At 35.6% G+C, this 12,500-nt stretch overlaps 1 protein-coding gene across 6 annotated transcripts in view; it reads left to right on the forward strand.

Moving 5' to 3' along the window:
• Window positions 1-12,500, forward strand: part of chst8 (carbohydrate (N-acetylgalactosamine 4-0) sulfotransferase 8) — a 265,803-nt gene that overhangs the window by 76,469 nt on the left and 176,834 nt on the right. The window lies entirely within an intron of this gene.

A 12,500-nucleotide genomic window follows, 5' to 3' on the forward strand; every position in this document is an offset into this window, starting at 1 on the left:
TTTAGATGGATGGATGGGTAGATAAACCCTTGTAGATGGAAGGATGGATGAACAGATAATGGATGGATGAAATGATAATGTAATGAAGTTTAAAAGATCATGGATGGATGAATGATGTACACATGTATGTAGTTATAGATCGATGTGTGGTTGAATGGATGAATGAGACCAACTAAAGCAAATGATTCACTAGAATGAAGCCGACTTCTCACCAGTGCTTGTCACATTCCCTATGGTCACGGCTCACAGTACAGTTGTTTTGTAGCCTGTTGTCACATTACACTGCTGTCATAACACTGAAACCATTCAGTCCAGCTATCCGTGCCTCTGTCTGTGTGGCTCGTTGTCATAAAACACACAGAAACAGTTCAGGGAGCAAAGCTTTCTCTCTCATTGTTTCCGCTCATCATCACCCACTCAAAAATAATTGTTTAAGGACAATAGAGGGATCCTCAGTGAATCACTCTCTCAATTCGGTCACCACCGGCGGAGAGAAATTACAAGAAAAATTGGGAATGTTTCCTGTGCATTGTGGGTTAAGAGGGATTTCTGGGCCTCAGCAGGACGCAGCGTGCTCACAAAGAAGAGTTGTGGCCTTTTGAGGCGCAGAGAGATTTTTGACTGCGGAGAATTGCTTTCATTGAAGTTCAGTCTTAGAGCGTGCGGATTCAACTCCGCCAATAGCCGTGCAGACAAAACAGAGGCTCGCGGCCTCGATAGGTCAAATGCTTTCTCTAACAGATCAATAGAGCATACATGGACAAATAATTTGGTTAAATGGATGGACAGATAGTTGGTTGGATGGATGGATGGATAGATGGATGGATGGATGGATGGATAGTTGGATTGATAGTTAGATTGATGAATGGATGGATGTATGGATGGAAAGTTGGAATGATGGTTGGATTGATGAATGGATGGATGTATAGATGGATCATTGAATTGATGGTTGGATGGATAAGTGGATTATAGTTGGGTAGATGGATATTTGGATAGAAAAATGGATGATAGTTGGATGGATGGATAAATGGAAGATAGTTGGATGGATGGATAAATGGAAGATAGTTGGATGAATGGATAGTTGGATTGATTGTTGGATGAATGAATGCATAAATGGATAATTGTTGGATGCATGGATGGATAGTTGGATTTATAGTTGGGTGGAAGGATGGGTGGATGGATGGATCAGTGGATTTATAGTTGGATAAATGGATCTATAGTTGGATGATTGGGTGGATGGATGGATAGATATTTGGATGAATGGACAGTTAGATAGCTGGATGGATATTTGGATTGATAGTTAGATAGATGGATGAACGGATAGCTGGATGGATGAATAAATAGATGATGGATAGATGGACAGATGGATGGATGATGGATGGATAGAGGGATGGATTAAAAATAGATGATAGTTGGATAGATGGATGGATGTATAGATAGATAGATAGTTGGATGGATGGATGTGTTAATGGAAAAATGGTTGATAGTTGGATAGATGGATGGATAGTTGGATGGATGGATGGATAGTTGGGTGGATGGAAAGTTGGGTGGATGAATGGATGGATGGATAGTTGGATGGATGGATGGATGGGTGGATTGATAGATGAATGGATGGATAAATTAATAATAGTGGAATGGATGGATGTATGGATGGATGGATAGTTGGATGGATGGATGAATGGATCAGTGGATTTATAGTTGGATAAATAGATTGATAGTTCAATTGATGGATGGATGGATGGATGGATGGATGAATGGATGCATGGATAGATAAATAGATGTATGGATGGATAGTTGGATAGATTGATAAATGAATGATATTTAGATGGATGGATGGAGAGAGTGATGGATAGAAATAAGATTAGAGAGAATATGCAGGTGAATAAATAATGAATATATGCAGAGATAGATAAATAGACAACATATAGATTAATGGATGGTTGGATGGGAAGAGAGAGAGATGAATGAATAGTATAGCATAGAGACATAGAAAGTAGACTGTAAACCAATGATGGATGGAAGCATGAATAAATAGGTGATTTACAGATAGATGTGGAAAAAGAGAGAAATTACCAGTAAAAATTGGGGGCATATCCTGTGCATTCTGGGTTAAGAGTGATTTCAGGGCTCACAAAGAAGAGTCGTGGCCTTTTGAGGCGCAGAGAGATGTTGACTGCGGAGAATTGCTTTCATTGAACTTCATTCTTAGAGCGTGCGGATTCAACTCCGCCAATAGCCGTGCAGACAAAACAGAGGCTCGCGGCCTCATAAGGTCAAATGCTTTCTCTAACAGCTCTGTTAGCAAGAGAGGCGCTCTTGAGGGACGGATCGTACGCCGCTAATCAGGAGTGTGTGCTCTTCTGCGCCGCTCATGTGTCGAGACGCACCGCAGCCAATCACAGTCCACTCCACTCCAGCGCTCGGTGAGATTGCTTTTATGCAGACTCCGCGTCTGAGCAGCACAATATCACGAGCCGTCTAAACAGCGCAGGCTGGAGAGACACGCTGAGATTACAGCCACATCTCTGGAGGAATCTGAGCCAATTACAGGACTTAATTAAAGGAGGAGAACGACAGATGTGTGTGAGATGCTGATGCTGATCTGCATGTCTACCAGTTTAGATCAAGGGGTGGGTTAAAAGATGGATATTCACATAAATAAATGCAGACCGGGATGGAGAAATGTTCAGACTAAAGTATGGATATTGATATAATTGGATGGATGGATGGATGGATGAATGAATGGATATATGAAAGGATGGATGGGTGTTATTGAATTGTAAAAATTTTATAGTGAATTGTTATTTTCACGGAGGAATATTCACATAATTAGAAACCTGAATGGATAGATATTCCGATAAATGCATGGATATTAAGTTGGATGGATGGATGGATGGATAGTTGGTTAGTTGGATTGATGGATGGATGGATGGATAAAGGGATGTTAGTTAAATGGATGGTTGATTGATAGTTAGATGCAAGGATGTATGAATAGTTGGATGGATGGATGGATGAATGGATGGATAATGTAATGCAATAATGGATGGATGGATATTCCAATAAATGCATTAATTTCAAGTTGGATTGATATTCGGATGGATGTATGGGTGGATGGATGGATGGATAAATAGTAGGAGTGATGGATAGATGGATGGATATTCCAATAAATGCATGGATATTGAGTTGGATGGATGGATGGATAGATATCCCAATAAATGCATGGATATTAAGTTGGTTAGATGGATGCAAGGATGTATGGATGGTTGGATGGATGGAAGGATGGATGGATGGATGCATGGATAGTTGGATGATGTAATGCATTAATGGATGGATGGATATTCCAATAAATGCATTAATATCAAGTTGGATTGATAGTCGGATGGATGGATGTATGGATAGATGGATAGTTGGATGGATAGATGGATAGATGGATGGATTTTCCAATAAATGCATGGATATTGAGTTGGATGGATGGTTGGATGATTGTATGCATGGATGGATGGATAGTTGGATGGTTGGATGGATCGATGAATAGTCGTATTAATAGTTATATGGATGGATGGATGGATGGATGGATAGATATCCCAATAAATGCATGGATATTAAGTTGGATAGATGAATGCAAAGATGTATGGATAGTTGGTTGGATGGAAGGATGGATGGATGCATGGATAGTTGGATGATGTAATGCATTAATGCATGGATGGATATTCCAATAAATGCATTAATGTCAAGTTGGATTGATTGTCGGATGGATGGATGGATGGATGTATGGATGGATGGATAGATGGATGGATTTTCCAATAAATGCATGGATATTGAGTTGGATGGATGGATGGATGGTTGGATGATTGTATGCATGGATGCATGGATAGTTGGATGGTTGGATGGATCGATGAATAGTCGTATTAATAGTTATATGGATGGATGGATGGATGAATGGATGGATGGATGGATAGATATCCCAATAAATGCATGGATATTAAGTTGGATAGATGGATGCAAGGATGCATGGATAGTTGGATGGATGGAAGGATGGATGGATGCATGGATAGTTGGATGATGTAATGCATTAATGGATGGATGGATATTCCAATAAATGCATTAATATCAAGTTGGATTAATAGTCGGATGTATGGATGGATGGATAGTTGGATGGATAGATGGATAGATTGATAGTCGAAGTTATGGATGGATGGACGGATATTCCAATAAATGCATGGATATTAAGTTGGATAGATGAATGCAAAGATGTATGGATAGTTGGATGGATGGATGGATGCATGGATAGTTGGATGATATAATGCATTAATGGATGGATGGATAATCCATATCAATTGTTTGCAACCACTTACCTTCAAAACTTGAATGAATTAAAGTGCCCTCCTCAAGATATAAATTCTTGGTAAACACTGTTGCTTTGTTGGTGTTTTTTTTAATGGTCTGACATTGGAAAACAAGGGAAATTAATGTTTTTGCAGCACAGAATGAATACTGGAGTGAAATAGCAGGAAGTTTGCTGTAAATCTGCATCAATGATCTTCAGTCCGGCTGAACAGGTGTTCACACAGAGCTCACATTTCACATCATCACCTGAGGAGAACACAGACGTCTTTATACTTTAATTCAGGCCCCCCTCTCCCTCTTTCTTTCTCTCTCCTTGTCTTTGTGTCCTACGTTTTTTTTTTTTTTTTATTATCAGTAAAATGAGAGTATTAATAGATTTAAAGTTTTAAAGCCTAAATCAATGCATGGTTTGTCAACTTTTAAACTTATTTAGAGAATTCATTTTCTCCCTGTACATTTTTTTATTATTCTATTTGTTTGTAATTCGTTCTTTTTTATTTTTCTTAAAGAAAATTGTTTTTTTTGTTTGTTTGTTTTTTTGACATTTTTCTTCCGTTAATATGTGGTGATTTGTGTACTAAATACAGAAATTATTTAACACACAGTTTTGTTAATGTTGTAACGGATGATGCTGGACAACGGAGATAAAGGATCCACGTGCTGTTTATTTTAAGCGTAGTCAAAAACAGGCAAAGTTCAGCACAGGCAAACTATCAGCAAATGGTAAACCACACAAAGAGCAAAAACACAATGTAATAGACAGAGAAATATGCAACGAAATGCTTCACTGAATATAAATCCAGCTGATCAGTCCGTCATGAGTTACCAGCTGTGTGTGTGTAATCAATGGAAATGCAGAACTGGTGTGCATCAGGTGCATGATGTTATTTGTAGTCCAGTTTGGTGATGGATCTGTAGTTCTCCAGCGATCTGCAAGGATTAGATCTCTGGTGATCGTAATAATATTTTTTAAATAATTGTCAAAATCTGACCCTGTTTTGTTGACAAAAGACAATATAAGTGATAACAATAGTAAAACAAAGGAAAGAAATACTGTTGAAGTCAAAATTATTTGTGAATTATTCAGTTGTTTTTTTTTTTTCAAATATTTCCCAAATTTTGTTTAAGAGATTCAGGAAATATTCACAGTTTTTCTTATAATATTTTGTCTTCTGGAGAAAGTCTTATTTGTTTTATTTCGGCTAGAATAAAAGCAGTTTTCATCATCATTTTAAGGTCAATATTATTAGCGCTCTTAAGCAATATTAGTTTTAGATTGTCTCCAGAACAAACCACTGTTATACAATGACTTACCTAATTACCCTAACTTTACCCTAATTAACCTAATTAAGCTGAATAGTGTTTTAAAAAATGTAACAATAGGGCTAATAACCTTGACTATGTATTTATACATCTACATAAAACATTGATGGTACAGCTCTCTCTCTCTCTCTCTCTCTCTCTCTCTCTCTCTCTCTCTCTCTCTCTCTCTCTCTCTCTCTCTCTCTCTCTAATCTTCATTCAGTCATTCAGGGACCTAGTATTGACTTTCCTCGGATACAACCTTGTAATCCGCCGAGACGCTCTGTTTACTTCTGATCTGTACATAAAACACTACAAATTGGACAAAAGGCAGCTTTCTTTATTTGAAACGACTTCACAATTAAATCCCAACCATGCAAGAAAGCCCTCATGACGAGAGCCGGACGTGTGCTAATAATCACCAATGAGAGAGATGTACAGTGTGTGTGTGTGTGTGTGTGTGTGGTTGTGTGTGTGTGTGTGTGTGTGTGTGTGTGTGTGTGTGTGTGATTCACCCTTGAGAGACCAACTTAAACACAGCTGGAGGAGCAGGGTTTTACTGTAAATCAGAAGAGACAGAAGTGAGATAATTTACTGCCCAAGAAGCATTTCTGATTATTATCAATGTTGATGTTGTGGTTTTTCATAATTAAACCTTGTCCGGTTTATTATTATTATTTTTTTACAGGATTTGTTGATTAATGCAAAGTTGAAAAAATAAATTAATAAAATAGATGAAATCAAATAAATGTTTATAAAATACAGCATTTTTTTATTTTGTTTTGTTTTATATTTATTATATTTTATGTCTCTATAAATATGTAATATGAATTTTTTGTCAATATTTATTTATATAAACCATGATGCATTTATTTTAGATTTATTTGGTTAATACAAAGTTGAAATACATAAATAATTTAATAAACTATTAAAGCAATATTGTATTTTGTTTTTAAATCTGACATTGATGTTGTCTTAATAAATATTTAATATTTATTTAATTATTGACAATATTTATTTATGATACATGATAATTTTTATTTTTATTTTTTCAGGACTTTATTTATGTATTCATGATACATTTTATTTTTTCAGGACTTGTTTACTAATACAATATTTAAATAAATAAAATAAGTTAAATAAACTATTATTACTCAGACAAAAATGCCTCATTAAATTTAATTTAATTTAATTTAATTTAATTTAATTTAATTTAATTTAATTTAATTTTATTTTATTTTATTTTATTTTATTTTATTTTATTTTATTTTATTTTATTTTATTTTTTTTGGCTTAGTCCCTTTATTAATTGGGTTTTATGGAGTGGATGCCTTTCCAGCTGCAACCCATCACTGGGAAACATCCATTCACTCTCATTCTCACACACACACACACACACACACGCACACGCACACGCACACGCACACACACACACACACACACACACACTATGGACAATTTAGCTCACCCAGTTCACCTGTACCACGTCTTTGGACTGGAGCACCCGGAGAAACTGGAGCACCCGGAGAAAACCCAAGCCATAAAGTGGAGAACCTGCAAACTCCACACATAAATGGCAATTTAATTTAATTTAATTTATTTTCACACAAATGTAACAATCCTGCTGTCTGCAATATTTATTCATTGATTTTAATTATATTTAAACCATGATGCATTATTTAAGATTTGTTGACTAATACAATATTTAACAACAGTATATTTAATTTAAATATACTACTATTAGCCATACTCCTACTCTTACAATGATGCTTTCTGAATAATAAATATTATTTTTTTATTTATTGGCAAAAACTTTATTTTTCTAGCTAAAAAGGGGCTTGTCTGAGTATCACTGGTCATACCATTTATTTATTTATTTATTTATTTGTTTGTTTGTTTGTTTGTTTGTTTGTTTGTTTGTTTGTTTGTTTGCAAAGCTAATAGTGATGCCTGGCACAGACACATTCTGCCTTCTTGTGTGTTTCTATAAATGTAAATGAGCCTCTGGCCCGCCCCATTCCAAAAGGGGGTGGAGTCTTTACAGCATGTGTCTCAGATACTCATACAAGACAAAATCAAAGCATGTTTTAAAGCTTTGAAAATGTCATCTCAGGGTCAAATGTAAGATGTTTGTCATATTAAAGTCATTAATATGGAAAAAGCTCTGGTCTGTCTGTCCGCAGCAGGAAAATTGTAAGTCTGGGACGTGAATTTGATCTGTGTGATGGGGAGCTTCAGTAATCCCTCCATCTGTCAGTGCTGCTGAAACTCAATTTATCCGCCTCTTCATGTAATTAAAACGCACACTGATGACCTCAAACACACCATTGTTTCTTCTGGTTCGTGTGTGTGTTTGTGTGTGTGTGTTTGTGTGTGTGTGTGTGTGTGTGTGTGTGTGTGTGTGTGTGTGTGTGTGTGTGTGTGTGTGTGTGTGTGTGTGTGTGTGTGTGTGTGTGTGATCAGTTAGTCTTGCCAACCTTAGCAGAAATGATGCTTTATTTTGACACTTATTATTTTGGTCAGCAGAGTCTCTTAAAATACACTAGAGGAAAAATTTTTTCTTTTATTTTATTATTAAATTTACTTTAATTTAATTTAATTTAATTTAATTTAATTTAATTTAATTTAATTTAATTTAATTTAATTTAATTTAATTTCGTTTCGTTTCGTTTCGTTTCGTTTCGTTTTGTTTTATTTTATTTTATTTTATTTTATTTTATTTTAACAGTCCAGTGTCTTAGGCAAACAGAACAGAAACTTTTATTTTATATTTTTATAAAACAAAAAGTTGCATCATTTCTTAATTGTTTAAAATTAAAAAGTTAATATGCGGCTTTAGTTTAAATAATAATAAATACTTATTCTGATAATAAAAATTTATTATTTTTACATATTATTAAATTAAATTTTATATATGTTTTGTTAAGTTATAAATTTATTATAATTATATAATTTAATATTAAATATTTTATTACTATTTATTATAAAAATTAATTGCTAAATAGTTAATTGCGTTAACAAAAATTAACGCAGTTGCAGGTTTTGGTTGACGTGTGTTTCAACGTGCAAAGAAATATGGATAAGACCAAGGAAGCACTTTTTGAAGGCAATTAATGTTGCATCACCAGGCTCTCCAGAGTTTTATGCAATTTCAGGTGTCATTTTTAACTCTCGACTTCTGTTTTAATGGAATTTTATACCGCATGGTGAACGGAAAAAAAACATTGGCATTTTGTGACTCTGTGGTCTTTTGAGGTAATCAAAAATCGCTGCTTACATGGTTGACTCTTATTAAGAGTATTGTCTTAATCATATTAAAATCTGAGTATTGGTCTCCATGTAAATGCACGCAGAAAGTGTAAAATGAAGTTTCGAGCATTTCTCTGCCTTTCTGGATGAGCCCTCCAATATTTCATTAGGTTTGACGTTTTTTCCTCCTTAAACGCAATGAAAGTGTCTGCTTCACGTTATGTCAGAATCCTTGTGAAATACAGCCATACTTTAGAACGCTTAGTTTAAGCGAATTTGATGAACGCGATCATGCCTGTTGAATCTGAAGGGAGTCGCTCTGGCTGCCCTGTCATTGCGCGCGTTGTGTGTGTGTGTGTCTGTCGGTGTGTGTGTGTCTGTGTCAGGCCCGTGTTCAGAGCACAGCCCCCTAAGGGCCAGGTGCTCAACGCGATCGCAAAGTGTAGAGCAAGTGCCTCCTGAGAGGGGCACCTCAGCCAATTATGGCAGAGGGGCAGTGGCTCTAGCCACCAGACCATCCCCCTGTGCATGGCCCTGGTTTGTGTGTGTGTGTGTGTGTGTGTGTGTGTGTGTGTGTGTGTGTGTGTGTGTGTGTGTGTGTGTGTGTGTGTGTGTGTGTGTGTGTGTGTGTGTGTGTGTGTGTGTGTGTGCGAGCGTGCGTTTCTTAAACACACCTGCCTAAATGTTGTCCGTAGCCACTAAAAGTTATAAATTGCCATGAGATTGCGTTGCAGTCTCAGCTCACATCATTCACAACAAAAGGTCCACATTGTCCCCCGATAATGTCAACAGACTGGACTGTCTTAGCAACTGACTGAATGTAAAGGAGGACTAAGTAAAATTGCTTCTACTTTTTAAAATAATGTTCTCAACTCACAGCAATACAACTTTACAATGAGTGCAATTGTTTTTATTTTAATTTATTTTTGCACAATTGTATTTTATTTTACTATCAATCAACAACTCTACATAATTATAGATGCTTTCCACACGTAAGTCAGATTTAAAATAAATTGAAAAGCAATAGTTTCTAATGTCTTTAATAAAACAACACTAATAAGCACAAACACCTAGGAATACATTTCTTATTCAGCTTTATGTTCTCAGTGACTGTAATCACATTACTCTGAGCGCTTGTACAAGTGATAATTAACAATTATCAAAGTATTACAGTCAAGAACCGTAATTATGATTGACAGTCTTATTAAGTCATTTGCACAGGTTACACATGCCGGTGTTTAACAGATGATCAAACCTTCATTGTTAAAAATGCATAAAAATAATTGGCTTTTTTTGCGGAGCCTAATTGAATGAGACTTCGGAATCAATCACATTATAATCAGATGACAGTCGCTGCCTCGGGCGTCGTGTACTTTACATACTGTACATTAATGAATTCAGCATATAGTGTGCAGATACCTGGAGAGAAAGCTGATGTGCTGAATTTAGTGGAATATAAACCACTGTTGGTGATATGGTGACTCAGTGATTAGCACTGTGGCCTCACAGCAAGAAGGTAGCTGGTTCCAGTTCTGACTGGGCCAGTTGGTATTTCTGTGTGGAGTTTGCATGTTCTCCTTGTATTGGCGTGGGTTTCCTCCAGGTGCTCCGGTTTCCCCCACAGTCCAAAACACATGCGCTACAGGGGAATTGATTAACTGAATTGGCCGTATTGTGTGAGTGCGTGTATGAATGTGTGTGTGTATGGGTGTTTCCCAGTACTGGGTTGCAGCTGGAAGGGAATGAGCTGTGTAAAACATATGCGGCATTAGTTTGCAGTTCATTTTGGTGGCGACCCCTGATTAAAAAAGGGACTAAGCCAAAGGAAACTGAATAAATGATTATAATATATTACTTGTATAATAGGTGTTTGACCTTTAGAAAAATTTAAAAGCTCTTAATTTGTGCCGGAAAATGCCGGATCCGGATCAGGCACTATTGAAATCTGATCCGTCACCTCATTTTACCATCCACCCCTACTACTCATCCGCCCTCCTTTCCCGTCTGCTGTTCACTTTCACTTTCTTCTGCAACTCCCCAAACCTCTTCACTTTCATCCGCGACAACCAATTTAATTTAATTTAATTTAATTTAATTTAATATAATTTGACTTAATTTAATTGGACTTAATTTTATTTGATTTTATTTTCCTCCATTTTATTTTATTTTATTTATGGGTCACGCAGTGGGTTGTGCAGTTGCTTCATGGCTCTTAACTTACTTCTACGACACCCCTCCGCTATCTAACGGTCTGCTACGACCCCCCCCCCCCCCCTTCTTGTTTGTATTAATCTTCAATTATTTCTTTTCAGAAATGTATACTCTTAAATCTTGAATCTCTTCTCTTTGCAATCTAATATTTGTGGAAGTGCTACATGAGTATTTGATTAACGACTTTTGAGTGAGATGCTAACGGTCTAATCCGATTCAATGAATTATGCTAAGCTAAGCTAAAAGTGCTCCCATTAGACCGTGAGATTGTCTAAATGAATTTTAAAATATTAAAACTCATTTTTAACTTTCTTGGAGCCTTTATTTCAATATTTACCTCAAAAAGTGTAGTGTTCCCTTAAGGTTTCAGTCTTTTTTAAGCTGCTTCGTGTTGTTTAGTTCCAATCTGACAACATTTTATTATGCTTTTTTTGTTTATATTGATCAGTTATTTCTTTTCAGATTTGTGTAATCTTAAATCTTGAATCTCTTTTCTCCGCTATCTAATATTTGTGAAATATATGCTCCATGTGTATTTGATCACAACTTTTCATGCTCCTTTGGTCTTTGTTCATGATCTAACGAGCTTTAAATAGAAAGAATGTACAAACTGTGTGGGTATTTTTTAAGTGAGATGCTAATGGTCTAATCCGATTCATTGAATTATGCTAAGCTAAGCTAAAAATGCTCTCGTCAGACCTAGAGATTTACCAAATGAACAAAAACAAAAAGATAAAACTCAACTTTTTAACTCTATTTGAGCACAAAAATGTGTTGATATCAAAAAATATGTAGTGTTTCTTTAAGGTTTCAGTCTTTTTAAGCTGCTTTATAATGTTTAGATCCAATCTGAGAAATGGTTATTATCCTTTCTGGTTTGTATTAATCTTCAATTATTTATTTTCAGATATGTATACTCTTAAATCTTTAATCTCTTCTCTTCGCAATCTAATATTTGTAGAAGTCCTACATGAGTATTTGATTAACAACTTTTGAGTGAGATGCTAATGGTCTAATCCAACTCAACGAATTATGCTAAGCTAAGGTAAAAGCGGTCCTATTGGACCTGAAGACTGCTTAAGTGAATTTAAAAATGGTAAAACTCTACTTTTAAACTCTATTGCATTATATATTTCAATATTCCCCCAAAAGTGTTGTTTCTTAAAAGTTTCAGTCTTTTAAGCTGTTTCGTGTTGATAATAATACTTTTTTTATTATCCTTTCTTGTTTATATTGATCTTCAGTTATTTCTTTTCAGATATGAATCTCTTCTCTCCACCATCTAATCTTTGTAGAAATGCTACTTGTGTATTTGATAACAACTTTGGTCTTTGCACATGATGTAACTACAGAATAGTTGAGCTTTAAATATGAAAAATGGAACAACCTTT

Source organism: Danio rerio, chromosome 18 (assembly GCF_049306965.1).
Source record: "Danio rerio strain Tuebingen ecotype United States chromosome 18, GRCz12tu, whole genome shotgun sequence".
NCBI classification, from domain to species: domain Eukaryota; kingdom Metazoa; phylum Chordata; class Actinopteri; order Cypriniformes; family Danionidae; genus Danio; species Danio rerio.